This window comes from Anguilla rostrata, chromosome 4, assembly GCF_018555375.3.
Source record: "Anguilla rostrata isolate EN2019 chromosome 4, ASM1855537v3, whole genome shotgun sequence".
Lineage (NCBI taxonomy): Eukaryota > Metazoa > Chordata > Actinopteri > Anguilliformes > Anguillidae > Anguilla > Anguilla rostrata.
This window is the reverse complement of record NC_057936.1, coordinates 35413101-35429867: the sequence shown is the minus strand read 5'-3', so window position 1 is coordinate 35429867 and position 16767 is coordinate 35413101.

Below are 16767 nucleotides of genomic sequence, written 5' to 3'. Positions count from 1 at the left end.
TCACTGCCTAGATATTTTGGGACTATTATATAAAACAATAAAAGAAAGACTCCAATGAAACAAAAACTTGCATTAAGCTGTTGTCCACTGCACAAATCAACTGGAGAGAGAAGTTCAGGATTTAAAAGATTTCAGCTGGATGTAAAGTTTGAAGTTTGACAGGAACCTGGCAAAAAAACAAACATTTCAGGGACTCAGCTGTAACTGGTCCCCCAGGTTTTCTGCTTTTCAGTTTTCCCACCCACGGGACATCAGACTGCACCTACACAGCTACACAGACAATTTGGACCACGCAGCAGCGAGGATACAGCAATCGATCACACGTGACTGCGCTGCAATTACCTGCAATTATGTAAGACCTCCCAGGAAAATGAATGACAGTGGTAACAGTGATTAAGTGTGACTCAGGTGGCAATTAATAAGAGATGTGCCTGGCTGCCATTCAGCAGTGCTGCCTGGCTGCCATTCAGGAGTGCTGCCTGGCTGACGCAGAGGCGTGCAATGCCCATGGCGCGGGTTCACCACTGGGGTGTGTTTTGGGGTGGGGCGTGGGGGTGGTGGGGGTGGTGGCACAGTCAATTCCTCTGAATTTTGCGGTGAAACAGTAGACCTAGCGTCTCTTGTGAGGACACAAAACACTGTGTAAGGGAGGGAAGGACTGAGGGAGGGAGCCGTAGTTTGGTTTCGCTCATCTCTTGGGTGCAAGAAGCCTCAGTTCAGTTGGAGCACTACTGCATTTTGTCCTCAGCATTAAGGGGAAAAGACATTTCTGTCCACTTAAAGCCAAAGCCCAAACAGAGCATGGCATCGGAAATAAACATAGATACTACTATTAAATAAACTTCAAGTCTGATTCAAGTCTCAGTTAGAGATTATAGTTTCTTGCGTGCAACCCATATATACAGCGTATACATACAGATATTTATTGAAGCATTTCAGTTTAAATATTGAGCTCAAGGGTACAATTGCAGTGCCTAACCTGGCAATCCAACCTAAAGCCTTGGAGTGACAATCTCTTAAATAACCATTGTGCAACACTGTCACCTGAGTACGAAACAAAGGCCATTTTTGTGATTAAACTGAAATGTCTGTCTCACTAAAGTCAATCAAATGGAGACGGTGGGCTTTAGCATTCTGTGACCCTGGAGCTTTTGCTCTGATCTTCAGTAGTAATCTTCAGAAGGCAACACCTCAAGGTGGTATTGAGTAATAAACCCTCTCCCCCACCCCCTCTAGCTCCTCCTGCCTCTGATCTCTGGATCTGATTGGCACTTGTCTGTCACATCCCCGATTTGCATGCTCTGTGGCTCCTGACTGACAGGGAGCCAAGTGCTGGAGACAGGCCCGGTGTGTGTGTGTGTGTGTGCGTGTGTGTGTGTGAGAGCATGTGTATGTGTGTGAATGTGCTTGTGTGTGTGTGAGCACATATTTGTGTGCATGTGTGTATGTGTGTGTGCGCGTGGCTGCTGGGTGTGAATGTGTGTGTGTGTGTGTATATATGGGTGTGTATGTGTGTGTGTGTGTGTGCATGTCTAGGTGTGTGTGTGTGTGTGTGTATATGTGTGTGTGTGTGCACGTGTGTGTGTGCGTGTGTGTGTGTGTGTGCGTGTGTGTGTATGCATGTCTGTGTGTGTGTGTGTGTGTGTGTGTGCGTGAATGTGCTTGTGTGTGTGTGTGTATGCGTGTGTGTGTGTGTGTGTGTGTGTGTGTGCGTGTAAATGTGCTTGTGTGTGTGTGTGTGTGTGTGTGTGTGTAAATGTGCTTGTGTGTGTGTGTGTGTGTGTGTAAATGTGCTTGTGTGTGTGTGTGTGTGTGTGTGCGTGTAAATGTGCTTGTGTGTGTGTGTGTGTGTGTGTCTATGGGATCCCCAGGGGATGGAGGCCGAATCAGCAGGCCTGAGTCAGAGCCTCCGTCTGGCTGGCGCTTCCCTCCCTCCACAGACGCAGACACCTGGCAGAGACAGAAATGACACCGTCCCTCACACCCAGAGCGCCCCAGCGTTGGGGGGGGGTTTCAGAGGTAATTCCTACTTGGCTGCGTTTAATTAAGCATTTAATGCGTATCCTTCTAAATGTAGAACAAGAATGATTCATGGCGCTATTAACCCGCTTTCCAACCTGGAGCTGCTGGAAAAAAGAAGAAAAACTTGCCCACAGGGACACCACAGAGCCAGCGTCTGGGGTACGGTTTAACTCAGTGATGTACAGCGCTGCAATTTAAACTGGGGGGAGGTGGGTGGGGCAAATAATTGGTCAAATTCTACCAGGAAAATGGAGACTCACTGGCAGGCAAACCAGACAATGTAGCTTTTTCAAAATACACATCCGTAGGGTAGATGCAAAATAATGGCTTTTAAGATTTCAGATGTGTATTTCACTTATTTGTCACAGAAACTTATCATTGTTATCACTCTAAATTACTGTGTAGCGCAAAACAACATTTCCTGTTGGATCAAAACTGCACCAATAATGAAAGTACAGTGGTGTTGTGGCTTGAGAAATCTTGTTGTATGCCTTCAGAAATGCAAGGCAACTAGTTAAGCAAACACTACTGAAAATGAGGCTTACAAACTTGAGATCTTTTTCTTTCATGGCTCCTTAGTAAATAATGCTGCATTGAGGTGGCCTGTGTTGGATCAGAGGCTGTTGAAAATTGTGGTTTTCTGTGCGTTTCTCAATATAATTTACTGTAAAATTGCTTTGGAATCATAGTAAATTCTAAACAGCAATTGGTGGCAATTGCAGTACTTGACTGTAATTGCCTTATTTTGTAATGTGGCATTAGTGCTACAGAAAGTCAAAGGCTGAGCATTCTTCACTACATAACCAAAATATCTCAATTTATCATTCCACAGCTCATAGAGAGTACACCTTACTCTTTCCTGACTTTGGTCATGAAGATTATCATATCAGAAAGTGTGCCAAGACTAGTCCCAGCCCTACAGGTAGTGTAAAGACTGCATAAACTACGTCAGGTATATTTAACCCCTGCCTGTTTGCACACCGTGTGAGACTAATCATTGCCACTCCCTTAGCAGCTGTAGCTGGTGGTTTCCTGGGCCCAAAATCCTGCAGTAGGCTGGATGCGTGATCAGGTAGGCAGGCTGTAGCGTAGTGTAGTGTAATACTAGGTGTGTACTTCATACGAAATCAAACTGCAGCCGAACATGGTGCCACATATAAACGTGTGTATACTCATAGCACCTTCAAACTGTTCACAACACTTCACACCAGTGGGGAACGCATAATAAGATTATAAGGTTGCAATAACCGCAAGAAACACAGAAGTGATGTTTTCCGTGCCATTTTTTAATTTTCAGTGTTTCGCACTGAATGCCATATATGTTTGTATAATTTGTATTTCGTAGGCTATGTTAAAATAAAAAAGAAAGCATTTGCTGCAGCAACCTCAGATAGTTGCTTTAGTTTAGTACATGCAAAAAAGTACAGAACAAAGAGAAGATGGTATGTTCAGTTGCTCAATCAGATGTGGAGACGGGATGCAGCCAATGTAGCCACCAATATGATATTTAGACCAATTTGCAGGCGATCTCCGCATTGACGTCAGTGTGCGAGCATCTCAGCTAGCTGGACGAGGCGGAATGACCTAGCGTCTCCCCGGATGCACACAGCGGTGGCTGATGTCAATGCAAAGCTTCATTGTTTTCATTTAGTTTGCACGAACTAGCTGCAGTTCATTTCCGCAGCAAGCACACATACAGCTTACATACCGCTCAGTTTGAAGGAGCAGAATAATCCAGTAATGAAGCACAGGCACACCCACGCACACATGCACGCACACACACACACACACGCACACACACACACACACTCTCGTCTCTCTGGGAGTCTCTCTGAATTAGGAAGTTATGGATTTAGGGCTGCAGCAGAGGGGATCCCATAACAGCAGATGCGGTGTGAGTGTGAGACACAGATGAGGCTGATAGGGCGGCCATGTTTAGAGTCCTCGCCCCTCGTTCCTCGTGTTAGAGCTGAAACCCATTAAGAGGGAAGGAGCAGACTGTGTCCTTGGGGAGGGTGCCCTCAACCTGGACACAGATGTGATCAGATAACCCTGAAAATCTCAACAGCGCTACTATGCTACCTGCAGTCCTTACATGCAGTTTTCTTCAAAACTGTATTTATTCGTTTATGAGGACGAATTTGGGAATAAATTTGGATGCCTTCAAATGGAAAATAAACAAACTTTAACACATGATTAATAATATTTCAGTCATTGTACAATTAATTAGCTATTTTATGCTTCAAAAACAGATGTAAAAATATTAGCTCACTTTAAAAATCAAACATTTGGCCAGGGTGCTATGTGTTATAAATATATCTTTAGTATTTAATATATATTTAATATGTAAAAATTTTAAATATATATATATTTTACAATCAACTGATTGGAACACATCGTATAAAGAAAGAGATTGTGGAACTATTTGCTCATGAGATGATATGATTTTGTTTTCCACTATGGGAAATCCCATAGTTTCAAACCACTTCCTAGGACCAGTCACTCCTTTGCAGCGGTTGGGTCTTTAACACTTCTATAGAATGCTACAGTGATGATGTGTTTATGTCAGGCAACCTGGAGGTTACTTCCGCCATGCAGATTTCCAATGCTTTTTTCCCCATAGGGAGTTCATTTTCTGTAGAAAATAAGGTCTGTGCTTAATGTAAGCTTAAGAGAATTTCACATTTCATTCACTGACATAAATTACACCCCTTAATATCTCAACTGTGAATTTTGAAGCCGTTATGTGCTTTAAAAAAGCAAGTTGCTAACAAGTAGCTATGTATAAAATTTCTAATACAACTATTTAAATGTACAGTAATCGACCAAAGTCTTAGTATGGACATCAGAAGATGAGATTGGAAATTCCCCTCGGAGTGCACGCGGTCCTCTGTGAGATCCATTGGGACAGAGGCTGTAGAGTATGTACGTACACTCGTATGCAAACTGCATTTGCCATTAGCCTCTCTGTCAAAACCTTAGAAATGCCACTCAAGACAGACTGTGTGGCGGAGATACAGTATTAGGGGAGAGGAATGTAAAACTATCTTATCCAGGCAATTAGTTGTCATGGCATCGACATTGTGATGACACCACGAGAAAACATATTTATCAGGCGCCACCCTACTGTATTATTGATAATTGTGAAATATTTATAGCAATCATCAGTCGTATTGGGCAGAGATGCATTTATCTAAGGATAACAGTTTATTGCTTTCATGGCAACAACTAAAACAATTACCAGTTTCAAGCAAGCAGCTGAGCTGGAATATTGGCCTGTTTTATCTAAGCTTGCTGGAACTCTCATGCTAGTAGTGCATACTGTGCTCTCCCCAGACCACTGTTCTTATGGATTTGTGGGATGGCTGAACTGTAGGAGTGTTTTTTGATAACTGCCCTTGCACTTAAAATGCATGGGGGCTGCTTTTAGTGAAATTGCAAGTGCTCTCATGTACCTTTAAGGACTGATTGGTGTTAAGCTTTCTGGTGGGAGGTTTCTGATGATAGTAAAGATGTTTTTGGAACCGACAATGGATTTCTGTGCCATAAGACAGATTTGAATTAAAATGTGTAATAGAGTAAAATATTTTTTAAATAGTCAGAGGGCAATGGGTAGTATTGTTGTTCAGCGGTAGTTGTGGTTTTGTAGAAAGTTCACGATGAAGGAGCTGGGCTTCTCGTATAGATTGTGGGTTACATTCTCACATGTTGTATCCTTCTGAAAAGTACTCATCTGAACTTGCTTCAAAATGTCCAGCTGCAAAAATGTTGAATATGTGAAATAAAAGCTGCAGTATATAACAATACAATATTGAGTTTTTAACAGGGGGTGCTCGAAGGTACCATAGGGGGTCCGTGATGGCATTCTCCCTCCACCAGTCTGTGTATGCAATCCCCCAATCACCCCAGTCCTGGTCTATGATTGCAACCACCTCCCCACCCCCCCAGTTCAAAATCACAATCTCTCCACCAGCCCTCTCCCCCTTGGGTTCTCAATCACAATCAAAACCCGTTGAAAGCCCCAGCAATATTGCGTAAGAAAATAATCTGCCCAAAGAACGATGAGTAGAACAATACAATAAATTTAGGTTTGAGACAAACCTTTTTGTGCAATATTTGATGCTCAAAATCACACCTTTGTAATATTTTTGAAAATGGCTTGTATACCTCGTCTTTCTTTTTTGACCAAATTTGAAATGCTGAACCGTATTTGTAGCCCTGCCTCATTGCTATCACATCTTACCCAAATTAGGGAGGGCCCTTGCAGTCCACCAGCTGAACTGCCTAGTTATTGCACTGTAGGAGTGAACCAGCTGGTGCATCCAGGCTGCAGTTGAACGGTCGACAGTTGTAAGCATCCCTCCTGCTGCAGTCAGTTATGCACTTACCTGCGTGGCTCCTGGTCACAGTGAGCACCCAGGATTCACTTCTGAACGGCAGGGTGCGTCACATAGCAGGAGTGCTTTAGCAGAGTGCGCCATTCAGCAGCCCAAAATAACGTAGCGTTTTCAGAACAGTTGTAGGTTTTTTCTGTCGTGGTCGTAGTTTTAGGTATCCACCTCTGTTTGCGTTAACGTGCTTGGCAGTTTATCTTCACTTCCTGTTTTATGTATGCTACAGAACTTATGTAAACATGAACGTCGGAATAAAATGTAATGCTTAAAATGGGCCAACAGTTTGTGTGTGTTGGTTGGTTGGGGGGGGGGGGGGGGGTCCGAACGTTTGCTTAAAACCCAGAGACCACGGTGGTGAAGACTCTGGCTGCAGAATGAGGGCTGCACTTAGTGTTAAGTGCTCTCTGACCACACTAATGCACCGACATTTTCTGAGGGTAAAATGTCATACACAAAAGGCCTTCTCTGAGCCGTAATGAACCCCAGGTTGTGTAAATGTTTGGACTGAAACCCATATGATACCTAATCACTCCAAACATTCACTGTCCCTTCAGGAAAAAGGATTCTCTTGCGGTCAAAGAAAGCTTTGCTTTATAATTCAGGTCTAGTTTTAAATAGCTTTGTTCATTCTTCACTGTAATGCTTTTCTGTGTATTTCTGTTCATCCTATGAAGCCATTTTCACGATTTCTGCTAAAATACAAAGTTTTGTGTCAGATGAAAAAGGTCAGTGCTTGAACCTTTGCTATAATGCAATTCAAAGATGAATAAAAGGCATTCATAATCGTACATTAATGAAGCCATTATTGACATCTAGAACGAGGTTCCCCAGCTCCGGTACTGGACGGCCAAAGTGTTAGGGCTCACAGTGCTGCCCTCAATCATCATCATCATCATCATGTAATGGATTGGTTTGGTATCCCAGAAAACTTTGAGCCTCCAGTTGATGAATGTAGTTGTATGGCCAAAGGGACAGGCCTCGTGCTCGCAAGACCATTCCATATACTGACGTAAGCGGGATTGATTAATTGTAGAATCTTTAAATTGCCCTTGGATGGTTAAGATTAGATGGACTTTTTGGGGGGTTTGAACAGAACACTCTTGCCTCTGATAGCAGTGGTAGTGGTGCAGTGGTGGTAGTGCACTATGGTGGTTGGGGAAATGGCCTTGTAATGGCTCTGCCATTGTATTCCTATACAAGCTACTCAACCTGAATTGCCATATAAATAGATTTTATGCAACAAAAAAAAAAAAAGATAATCTGTGTAAGCCTGTCTTCATAAGAACACCCGCTGAATGCTGCTGCATAACGTGTGTCACTGTCATGGTCCTGCGTTCCTGTCTGCGTTTTCCCTGTTGGGCCGCCAGATGGCGGCACTTCTGTTTTGTGTCCTGCTCCCCCTGTGTTAATTGTATGATTGTTTCCAATTGTCTAATCATTGTTTTCTGGCTGTCTCGTTTTCCCTTCCCCTTCCGTGGCCTGATTGTTCATGGTGCCCTCCTGTGTCTCGTCAGTGTGTTCTATTTAAGTTGCCCTCTTCCTTGACTCAGGTGCTGGATTCTTGCGGTATGTCTGGTTGTTCTGTGCTCCCCTCCTCAAATCTGCTCCATGCGTTCCTGTCTATGTTCTGGTTTCCTTGTGTTTGTTTCCACTTGTGTTCTCTCCTGAATGTATGTATTCTGCCCGCTTCGGTTCCGCTTGTGCCTTGTGTGTTTTCTGTCCTGCCAGTGTTCCGCCCTGCCTGTGTTCTGTTTTGGTTTTCTTTTTTAGGTTTTTAAGTATCTTTTTGTGTTTGTGGTTTTGCCCCTCGTGGCCTTTTGTTTGTTCCCCGTTTACTTGGTAAAGTCTTTGTTTCCCTTCATTTGGAGTTTTGTTTGACCTCTGCGTTTGGGTCCAACCCCCCCACGCATCCTGACAGTCACCTGTTTGCACTACAGTACTGGCTGCCAGTGTCGTTCTCTCTTTCAGGTTAAAAGAGACTTGGGAGTGGAGCGTTCCACTCCCAAATATTGAAAACATGTATTATCTATGCCACAAAATTTAATACCCAATTAGTAGGAAGGATATGAGAATATCAAAACATTTCATTTGAGCGTTTCTACTATTCACACTTTTATGAGTATGAGAGAGTATATAACCATGCTAACAGCATGCCTCAGTTGTCTTTTGCATTTCCTTAAAGGGAAAACCTGCTTCTTTACAACATTGCAAAAAATAAAAATGGATACCTATGCAATTTAAGAAGTATAACCAATAAGTTGTAAGGTAATATTGTAATTTATTTAGCAACATTGATGCCTTTGTTTTGCATGGCGCCGTTGCTTAGACTTAAGCTGTCATTATACTGCACAGAGACATTAGTCATGTCCTGCAGCATAATTGGAAACGTTGCTGTTGCTCCCATGGGCTTTTATTGAATGAATGGCAATATGTAATGTAGCTCTTTTCAATATGGTGTTGAATGTACAGAAATTTAAGCACTTACCTCGCAATGTGTTTGGATGTCTGTGACAGGCTGTGTATTTTACTTTCTTCTGTGCACCTTCTATAGACATAGCTCTATATTCACCCTCTATCACAGAGGGTGAAATGTTTATCATTGCTCCAGTCTCATCATGGGATTGAAAAACCCCCACTAAAGAATCCAAAAGACAGGGTGTCACTTGCATTCCTTAGATGGTTTTGTGGCATAGCCTAAACTCACTGCAATGAGCTCAATACAATTTGGTTTGGCCATGCAAATGAAAATCACCTGATTCTTTAACATCATAAGGATTGTGCCAATTTAACCTGCCACTTCTATTCCTATCGTGTCATTATAAATACATGTTACACTTACCACAAAACAGACCAGTCTTTTCAGGGTGGCCAAAGTCTCATGCTTCATGCTTTTTTAAATAGATGTCCCCTTTGTGGCAAACCTGAATCTTCACCTCCAGGTATGGCAGGCCATCTGTTATGAGTTTGGGAAGCCAGCCCAAAATATCTTATCAAAATGATCTTAACTGACCCACTGGCCTCTGTGGCTCTGTCTGAGCAGTCAGGATGCTCCCCCCTGTGTGTCGGTGTTCAGATCTGCGACTGGCCCCAGAGTGTTCTGCCTGTTCCTCTTCCTGTGAGTCTCCTCACAAGGTCAAAGGTCAGGACTCATCAACATAACTATCTCTGGCAGTTGGGGAGTCTGATAGTAGAGGGTTGTCAGGGCAGCAGACATATGAAATAATGCGTTTGGTTTGTGTCATTTCACAGACCCGACATATTATTCAACCACAAACCATGAATAATCTCTGAATGTTCATTCACTACACAACTAAATAAGAGGACATGCTGTATAGCAGTTACACTGGATGGAAGAATCTCAATGTATTATTATTATTATTATTATATGCTGAGTGACTAATTCCTTTGTTGGTGATGATTAAATTAAGCATACCTTCAGCTCCAAAATGAGATCCATTGTACTCCAATGTCCTATTTGTTGTTTTTTTCTTTCATTTTTTCACAGTATAAGTAAAGCACTGTGCTAGATTTATTCTATGACAGCATTATAAACACATGGAAGTCAGGTGAGCATCATTTGGAGTTGGATCATACTTGAAAGCTTTAAAAAAGTTTTTCCAAGAAAACGCGTAGATTGGTGCTTTGTAAATTAAGCAAATGCGGTTGCTAAATATTTTTTGCCTTTTTAGTTTTCACACGCAAGCAAATGTAATGTCTGCCCAGTCATTTTGCTGGCTAGTTAGCTATTATTATTATGTAGCTAATGATAGCATCCAGTCTAAAACAACAATAATAGCTGATTTCTGGAAACCTGATAATAATAGGAATCTGTCTATTAAGCCCATGTTGAAAATTAAAACTCCAGTTGATCCATGTGGCTCTGGCTCAAGTATGATCCATACCGTGTTTACCTGACAGTGACACTGACTCTGAATGAGAGGCTGTTCATCTGGCTCAACTTTGTCTAACTCGGACTTTTGGTCCTAAAATGGACACCGTAGTAATGGAGAAAAGCCAGACAACTTTTAGTTAACCTGCAGCTGTTTCAACAGAAGGGAGACATGATGTTCACAGACAAGTGCTCCCCCCCCTCCCCCCGCCCCCTGTGTCCCTTAGTTAAGGACTGGCTGCAATTCATAAGTCTTCCCATGGGGGTAATGGTTGGAGGGTGTTGCACTGGTGAGGATAGTCTCAGCGCTTTGATGAGTGGAGGGGTGGCAGCTGTGCTGTGAGGGAGGAAGACTGGAGAGAGCCGGCACAGCCTGCCATTTCTCACACACACCTTACTGAAGAGCATCCTTATCTCCTGGAGAGGCCCCACTCTGTGACAGACACAGACACATACAACCAGCACACACACATGCACACACACACGTACATGAACACACACACACACACACACACACGAGCACACACACACACGCAAACACACATGTACATATACACACATACACACACATTTCAGTCTCTGTAGCACGCACTACCATAGCTATTCATGAGGGAGAAATAATTCACATAGTGTCTGGTGAAATGTGAATGAGTGCTCACGCCACACTGACGTCAACAGAACTGCTGACAAACTGGAGTCCCACAGCCAGGTCATGAATGCACCTTTCAGGATCTCCGACAGCACTACTGATGAGGGGGCACAGGGGGCTGCTGCTGGCCACAGAAGGAGCAGAATGACTAGGCATTTGGACTGCCCAAGACAAGCAGAACTAACTGAATAAAGAGTAGACCCCCCCCCCACCCATGCACACAGACACGCACACTTTAATTTTTTATTCGCTGGTTGTGTGGTGTTTACAGGACCCCTTCCTGCGTACCTTTTCCTCTTCCCAGACAAACACTAACACCCAAAAAAACACAGGGTCTTTACCTTCTCAACTGAGCTCACTGGCTGAATGAAACAGGTCTCTACTGTGGCTTGCGAGCCATGTCACATGTTCTGTGTTAGGAGCACATCCCAACGTACATGAAATCCGAACTGCCTTCATATTAAATATTTAAGAGATTGCATTGCATTAAAACAAATCTGATTATAACAAAAGGCATCGAATTCTTTGCCATTTTAAATCATGCTGTTTTGCATTATGGCCAAATACTGACCACTCAGAGCCATATATATTGCAGTCTGTGTTTCCAAACTGCCAACTTGCTGTAATGTGTAACCAAAACTGAAAATAGCACCATCAGTTAAGTGAACTCGCTTAAAATGCTGGCAAGTACTGTTAACTCAGTTGTCAGCCGTTTTCCTAAAAAGAGACAATAGTGGGCGATAAGAAATGTAGTGGTGGTCTCTTATTCACATTTCCGTACTGTTATAGATACATGCCCCACCCCCATGTGTCAACCAACACCAAATTCAGCAGGAATAAAAATAAATGGTGGCCTGGCCTTCGGTCTGGACTGGGACCGCAGTGCTTGGCAGGCAGATATCCTTATCCAGAAGGCAATCTCTATGTTAAATAAACATGCAGTTTGAGTTTGCCTCAGCACTGGGGCTAGCCGACGACGGACATTAGCATCGATTCAGCCAAGATCACATGGCTCTGCTTGGTTCCGTGTAGCATGCTGCGATGGGAGGAAAAGCAAACGATTCATATTCGAAAATAAAGCCCATTTGTAACTGCTGTTTGCTCAGAATTCCTCTATGGGTTGATTAAGAGTGTGTGCCACGCTCCCCCACCTTGCCCTTGCTGACAGCATTTTAACTACATCAGTAGCCCAGGGTTTTCTGCCACAGTGCCCAGCCATTTCTACCTAGTAGTCATCCACCAATCCCCCTCTCATGGAGGAGCTAGAGAAGCATGTTTCAGGTATGGAGGCACAAAATGAGACGATTGCGGCTTGTTTGACAGCTTGATGCATGAGCACGATGTATTTACGCAACACAGCATTTCTCAGGCTACGAAAAATACATTTTTATTTCCTAATGAAATCCTGCGCCAGTGTAAACTTCTCTGGGTCCCCACTCAGTTATAAATATTTACCACTAGGCTAGTCTAAATGTTTCTGCTATTTATCCTTTCTTGGTTTGCAGAAGCAGATCTGTACATTGTTGGCTTGATCTATATGTTAAAATCATTTAACTATTGTGAGGATATATGCTCTGTGTGTTGTATTATGTACAACCTTGACGATGAGTAAAGAAGACTATATAATAAACAATACAAGTAATGATAGGCTACAGGTTATTTTGTGTTCTCAAAACCATTGGTAAATTCTATTATTTTATACAATTGCTCTTTTGTTTAACAAGTGATGTATATTTGTTCTGAAAAGTTGTGTCACAATTGTCCATACCCCTTGTAGTTATTTTAAATAAAATCCAACAAAAATATATATTCATTGCATGCTACTGAATCTAGTACTTCATCTCAGTCTGAGAACTGTTTTGTGGCCTGGCATGACTTCCTGTTCCTGTTGTGAAATGAGGTAACAGACGGATGTAATACCCATGGGAAAGGGTTGTTGACCTTCAGAAATCTGAAGATTGTTAAAACAAATAAACAGATATCAATATTCACTAGAACAAATCATAATAATAGAATGCGAAATCGAGTAACGAGTGGCTCGAGTTGCGTTCAACCGCGGAGTCAATCTGAGCAAGAACAACCAATTAATGTCGATGAAGCATCAATTAAGTGTTTGGATAAGCGCTATAAAATGCAGCTTACCTTCAAATAGCTCTAGGTAATAATGGATTTTGGCCTAAAATCTGGTTCCCTCAGCCAAGGGGCCCAAACTTGGCTGCAAGTGGATTTTTCAGTGAGACATTGACCCCAAGCATACCTCCAAATCAACCAAGAGGTGGTTTTAACAAACCACAAAATTCACACAGTGTCTCCAGATTTTAACGTTTGAAATGTTTGATATTTGTGGTTTGAATTGATGAGGGCGGTCCACCAGTGTATATAAAAGGATACAAATGATCTTCAAAAGTTCACTATATGGAAGAAGGGCTCAATATGTTCACCATGCATAGGAAAATGACTCAGTAATGCTATCCTTATGAAGTGAGGATGCACAAAATATTGAAAACAGGAGTGTGAATTTTGTGGGAAATAAATGTATTATTTCTGTGTCATTTTGGAAAATTCCATTGACCCATTTCTAAAGAATATGTGTTTGAGGGTTAAAATATAGCTCTTGTATTATTAATTTTATACAGTTTTTCTGTTTAGTGTGTATTATTTTAGAGGGCACTGCACTTTAAATGATTGATTCAATATTATTCCTTGCATGGTTTTTCTCTGATGTTTCCCTGATTGATCACAGGCTTTTTAGACATTTTTGTCAGCAGTCCTACCAGCATGTGCCCTGCTCCTGCTGAATGGCTGACGCTAAGCAAGTGTGGGCTTAGTTAGTTACATAGTATGTGAAGAGGAGACCTCCTGGGAAAACTAGCCTGCTGCCGAAAGTGGTTTTGGTGGACAGTAGGGTACGATCTTCCCTCTGGTCGGAAGAAAACAAGACAAAAAACGATGTCCCTGTGCTGTGATGGGGACACTGCGCTGTGGGCAGTGGTGGACAAAGTACACAACTCCATTACTCGAGTGAAAGTATAGATACCCCTGGTATCTGTTTTAATTAATTTTCTGTGATTAACAAGCTTGCAAACATCTGACTAATCAAATGGAAAGGGACACAGCTTCTTCGCATTGTGTTAGGAAGATTAAATGATAAATGCGATTTAGAAAAATCCGTTTTAATCGCTAAGCAGTGGTGGAATCTTCCCCTGATTTTCCTTGAGTATCAATACAATTAATCCACAAAACAAGCTACTCAATACTATCATATATAGCCAGCTCTCCCCAAATAGGCAGTTTTAGCGAGTAGCCTAGGCTGTATAGCCTACATTTATTTTCATTTACAGTACGAAATTGTGCACATTTTTAATCAACATTATTTGCAGATACACTTCTTTCTCCGCACTCGTATTCATGGCAAATATCTGAAATGCGTAGGCTAGATTGTAAACACAATTGAAGTGCAGCTTTTGTTTTTGCTGGTTATTATGAGAGCTAACATAGTAGATAACAGATTGGTGTATCTTATTTGTTAAGTGTAGACTACTTGGTGATTAAAATGGATTTTTAATGGATAAATTGAATTTATGATTTAATCTCCCTACACGGTATGAAGACGCTATGTGTTAGGCCTATTTATTTACCAAAGGTGGGTGGACGCCGTCCACCCGCGTCCACCCCCAATTTAACCCCTGATGATAGATAGATAACCCCTGATGATTTTATTCCATAAAATTTCATCTGACCAATCCTAGCATAAAAACTGCAACCACTACAAGCTCAGACAACTTCATAATTAGCAAACGGGCTACGTTAGCTAACGTTTAGCCTGCATACCTCAACATGCTTTTTCAGGTTGGACGGCGAGTTTTTGAATGCAGCGATGTAGTTTGTGCGCGGTAAGCAGAGCAAACATTTAAAACAATATTAATCTTTTTGAATTTCACAAATCTTAAACATGGACTTGAGATATGGCCATGGGTGCTCCGGTGGCGAAGAATCATCCTTATCTTCTACCATCGCCATAATTACCGCCGCCAAGTTCAAATTGAATTGTTCAACCACTGGTGCAACAATCAAGCACTTTGAACTTGACCAACAGCGTATTAGGAGTAGGCTACTGTTATTGTTTTTTCTCCTGTGAGGAACACAGCGTATGGCCAATCGCATTTAAAAAAATAAAAAACATTCAACTGTTGACTTCAAAGCTATGCTTCCAATTAACGAGTAACGACAACCTTCATAGAAATGTAGTGGAGTCAAAAGTACAATATTTATCTTTCAAATGTAGTGGAATAAAAGTCATAAGTTTCCAAAAAAAATAAATACTCAAGTAAAGTACAGATACTCGAAAAATGTACTTAAGTACTGTACTCAAGTAAATGTACTTTGTTACTGTCCACCCCTGGCTGTGGGAGGCACCATCTTTTGGATGAGAAGTTAAGCCGAGGTCCAGAATCACTGTGATAATTAAAGATTCTGTGACATTTATTGCAAAAAGTAGGGGATCCCTTGTGTCCTGGCTAAATTCTAAACCCCCTCATCACTGTCAAATGAATTGTGTGAGAAAAATGTTATATAACTGTAAGGCATTATTATTGTTATTATATAGCACAATATTCAATTTGGCCAGTTTTTTGGTCAACATGCCATTTACAGTATGTGGTTTTGTGACAAAGATGATTTCCTGGCATAAATCTCATGTTTAAATATGCCTCATGGTTGTTTTTAGTCTATTCTATAGCGAACACACTAACACAAACACACACGCCAACTGACACCTCGTATCTGTAATTTCAAAGGACCTCATAGTCTAGGATAACTGTGGTCAAAACCTGTTCATAATTTCTTTGGAAATCCATTGAACTGTTTTGGGAGAATGTAGCTTTTTTGGGCCCAGAGCAAGGGCGTAGTGTGGAATTTATGGAAAAGACAGACTATCTGTTTGATGTCAACTGTCCCAAATCCTCCCTTTGAATTTTATGTTACTTATCTACTGTATCTTAAGAAGAGGCCTATAGGCTTACCCCCACTCCTACACTGCACCCCCACCCCCTGCACTGAGTGTAATGGAATATGATTGTGATATATGGAATATGAGTTGAACATAAGTCACAGAGACTGGCGATGTGGAATGTGTATAAATACTGTATAAATACTGTATACCCCAGGGCAGCTTCATCTCAAGACAAATGTGTAGGTCCTGTCAAGCCTCCATAGAACAGGTTCTCATTATGATGCCATAATTAAAACAACATTAATAATGGGCATGATAGGTCAGTTTGAATTGACTGCCAAGTACTGCTGAAGAATAAATATGTGCCGACAAGGATAATTTTTTACCATTTAGTCATTGATTTAAGAATGGAATATTAAGTATAAATCTATATCATATATTTTCATTACTATTTCATTCATTACTAAAAAAAAGTACAGACATTTGTTGCCTCAGAAATGTGCATCATGGTCTTCAAATAGCAAAATGTTCCAGAAAACCTTTTTTTAAAATATGTTGCAGTAGTCTTCCTATAACTTATTGAACTTAAACCATAATGCCATATGTAAAACAAATACATTTTGATTCATTGAATAATATATTTGCATATATTTAGCTACTTTGATTACTGTACATTTTCCGATACACTACAATATGCATGCATACTTAATATATAGTAGATGCCCCGCAAGGGTATGCGGATGCATACTGCCATTCAACATGTATACACACACACTCTTGTTTCATGAATAACTTTAATAATACTCAGATTATGAAACGTTTTATCCCCTGTGGTAAGACCAAAAATAGCAGTAATGTTAAA